This window comes from Tupaia chinensis, unplaced genomic scaffold, assembly GCF_000334495.1.
Source record: "Tupaia chinensis unplaced genomic scaffold, TupChi_1.0 Scaffold000294_2, whole genome shotgun sequence".
In the NCBI taxonomy this organism is placed as follows: domain Eukaryota; kingdom Metazoa; phylum Chordata; class Mammalia; order Scandentia; family Tupaiidae; genus Tupaia; species Tupaia belangeri.
In genome coordinates, this window is record NW_006159780.1 from 944926 (window position 1) to 948783 (window position 3858).

Here is a 3858-nt window from a genome sequence, read left to right on the forward strand (position 1 = left end):
GAGTGAAAAACTTGTTTGTTTTTTACAGTAAAGTATAATTAACAATGTGATCTCTGGAATACTTGGAGAAGGATAATATGGATAATATAAAGAAAAAAATCTATTTCCACGTATCATCAAGACATTCAAAATGATATCTAAATAAAATCATCAGGTACAATAGTATCAACAGCATCAAACATCTTGGAATAATGTAATGAGAAATGTGGAAACAATAAAAATAATTTATTGAGAAAATTTTTAAAAGACCAGTAAAAATGGAGGTATCTTTTGGATTCATGGTTTAAAAGATTCACTATGGAGATGTCAGTTGGTCCCAAGTTTATCTGTAGATCTAGCACTCATAATTCTAATCTTAATAGGATATATTTGTTGCAGCATGTGAAACATTATCATAATATCATATGAAGTAGTTTCGCTACCTTAAAAATCCTCTACACTCTCCCTCAAATGGCCCCTGGCAACCACCCATCTGTTTACTATCTCCATAGCTTTTCCTTTTCCAGTATATCATTAGTTGATAGTAGTGTGTAGCCTTTTCAAATTGGATCCTTTTGCTTAGTAGCAGCATTTAAGTCTCTCCCATATCTTTGAAGAGTCAAATAGTTTTACTTTTAGTGCTGCATAATGTTTCAATGTCTTGACATTCATTTATCCTCTGACCTAGCAAAGGACAATTCAGTTGCTCCCAAGTTGTAGCAATTATAGATAAAGCTGCTATAAACATTTGTACGAAGGTAAGTGTGGATACAAATTTCAAAGGATTTAAAATCTTTTGGATAAATATCAAGGAATATAATTGCTGAATTACATGAGATGCCTATGTTTAATTTTGTAAGAAACTGCCGAACTATTTGAAGTGGCTGTATTCATACACACACACACACACACACACACACACACATCAGCCATGAACACTGCAAGTTCTTGTTCTACAACCTCACCAGCATTTGATGTTTTTGGTTATTTGAATTTTTAACATCAGAGTAGATGTGTAGATGTGTAGTAGCTTCTCATTGTAATTTTAGTTTAAAATTCCCTGATGACATAAGTTGTTGAACATCTTTTTTCTTTTTTCTTAATTGCCAGAAGGCATGTGCACCTGCCAGAGAGAGAGAGAGAAAGACCTCCCTACCCAATGGGAAATGGTCATGCCTCATTTGCTTTTCCTCCTTTTCTTCATCTGGTTGGGATTTTGGACGTACAAGCATATGTGTCTGGTATGTTTTTCAAGCTGCCAAGCCTGAAATTTGAACTGCAGTCTGTCATGTGGGATTCAACTTTCTTACCCACTAGGCTATGAGACTGGCCTGAACACCTTTTGAAATGTTTAATTGCCATTGGTATATCCTTTTCCCTGAGATATCTGTTCATACATTTTCCTCATTTTTTATTGAGTTGTTTATTTCCTTACTGTTGAGTTTTGAGAACTCTTTTATATTTGTATAAACAAGTAGTTTATCAGATATGTGTTTTGTAAATATTTTCTCTAATGTCTATAGTTTGTATTCTTTTTATTTTGCTTCTGTCAGAGATGTCTTTGGCACATATTTCTGCACAATCTGTGGCCCATCTTACTCTCTTAACAGTTTACATCACAGAGTTGTTTTTAATACTAATGAGATACAACTTACACATTTTTTTCTTCTATGGATCAAGTCTTTGGTGTCATATCTATAAAATCATTGCCACTTACCCCTATCCAGGCCCTGCATTTCGGCGAAGCCTCTCCAAGTCTTCTTGAGGACCTGGAGTGCACTGAGAGTGAATTCCTGCAGGTGGCTGCAGTGGTCCAGAAGCTTGAGGAGAAAACACCACTCGCTGCCTTGAGGATGATTGTGGTGGTAATGGCAGTGACCACCGCATTGGCAAGGGTTGTGGCGGGACTGGCACAGTGGCCCAACTATAGTGGGAGTGACTGCAGAGCCCTAACAGCCTTACTCCTCACAGTGTTGCCAAGTGTGAGTACTTGAGGTGAAATTTGTTCTTTTGGGGACCAACAGTTGGCGTAATGGCTATGTAACTGTATTCCCATGTAGTCAACTGTGGTTCAAGTCCCGAACCTGGTGGCTTGAATTTATGCTGGGCACACGTGTACGCGTGCCCAAGATCCCGAGAGGAGAATGGAGGAGAAGGGATTGCAGCGTGGCCATCTCCCCAGGGTCGTGGTTTCTCACTTTCTGTCTCTCTGGTGAGTACATGCACCCTGTAGCAAAAACCTCTCAAAAAAAAAAAAGTAGACTTCATACACATGGCAGAAAAATTTTAATTTTATTACCATTGAAAAAGATAAACACAGTCATTTCTACAAACCAAAAAGTGACTTCAAATTGAGCATAGTATTTTGGAAGAATTGGGAAATAAATTGATTAACAGCAGGAAAGCAGAAAGAGCAAAATCAAGCAACAATTGGCCAAAATACATAACAATATAAAAAAAAACCTCAGCATTATTTAGAAGATTTGAAACCTACTCCTAATTTTGTTGAAAAGCTCAGAGAAATGATGGAAAAAAATGAAAATGCAATTAACACTTCTGCATTTTATTTATTTAATTTTTTGAGAGATTTTTGCTGAAGGGTGCTTGCACTCACCATAGAGACAGAAAGTGAGAAATCACCTCCGTGCCACAATCCCTTCTCCTCCATTCTCTTCTTGGAATTTTGGGCATGCAGGCACACATGCCCAGTGTGAGTTTCAAGTCACCAGATCTGGGACTTCAACCATGATCAACTACAGGGGAGTCCAACACTTTATAACCACTACAACAGCTGTTGGCCCCATTTAGTATGTTTAAAGAAGAACAGAGGTAGATATATGAGGAGCTTATTAATGAAGAGAAAATAACTAGTAGTGAATTGAGTGGCATATCAAGAAAAATTAACACAGGGGTTTTGAGTAACAAAGAAAGGGTTCAGAGCAATCTCAAGCAAAGTTCCTATAGACAAAATAACACCAAGTACTCTAGATTTCAAAAAATTCCTTCAGCCAACGGGAAGGCAACAAGGAGGCTGGGATAACTATGATCACTAGAACTTTATAAAGATGAGAAACAAATATAAAGAAACCAGCATTTATGCAAGAAGTTCTAGAAGACTTTCCTAGATGAAAACAAGGTGAAATTCAACATGAGAAATGGTGTCAAACATTTTTGGCTCTAGAAGAAAGAAAAAAGAAGATTTAAAAAACTGGAATTGAAAATTCTAGATGGGCAAAGGAAGATAAAAAGGCAGAAAAAGGAAGAAGTCTGGCATTATTTTTCAATTTGAGAGCCAGCAGATGTCATAGAGATTAAGGCAAATGGATCTCACATAGTTGATTTTGCTGTTCAAGTCCCAGATCTGACATGATTTTGCTGCTGGGTACATGCATGAGTAATTCCCCAAATCCTGAAAGGAGAATAGACAAAGAATTATAGAATGGCCATCCTCACTTTCATGGGGGAGGGAGAGGATGTGCTCTCGCTCTCTCTCACAAGTGGATGTGCCCTATTAAAAAAAAAAAAAAAAAACTAAAACAAAGAAAAAAAAAAAAGAAGAAGAAAAGTTTGAAAATGTTCATAGAGATTCCTCTAGGCTTTATGAACCTACCAAAGGTTGGAAAGAACAATCCAAAGCATTAGAACCAACAAGCTCTGGGACACTTCTACATATTCCATATCCCACATAGGACTATTCCAACCAGGAGACAAGGATTATAGAAAAGGGTATGAAGGAATTAAATTCTGTTCAGTTCATGAGAATGTTGGCATATTCAATTATACCAGAGACAATGACTAACTGTGCTCCTTATATTCACTAGCCTGGTCAGGTTACTTATTGTGGTGTATATGAACTGAGAGACATTAAATCTCATGCAT

At 37.0% G+C, this 3858-nt stretch overlaps 1 pseudogene; it reads left to right on the top strand.

Moving 5' to 3' along the window:
• Window positions 1-3197, top strand: part of LOC102478737 (coiled-coil domain-containing protein 112-like) — a 22144-nt pseudogene extending 18947 nt beyond the window's left edge.
• Window positions 3198-3858: the final 661 nt, after the last annotated feature.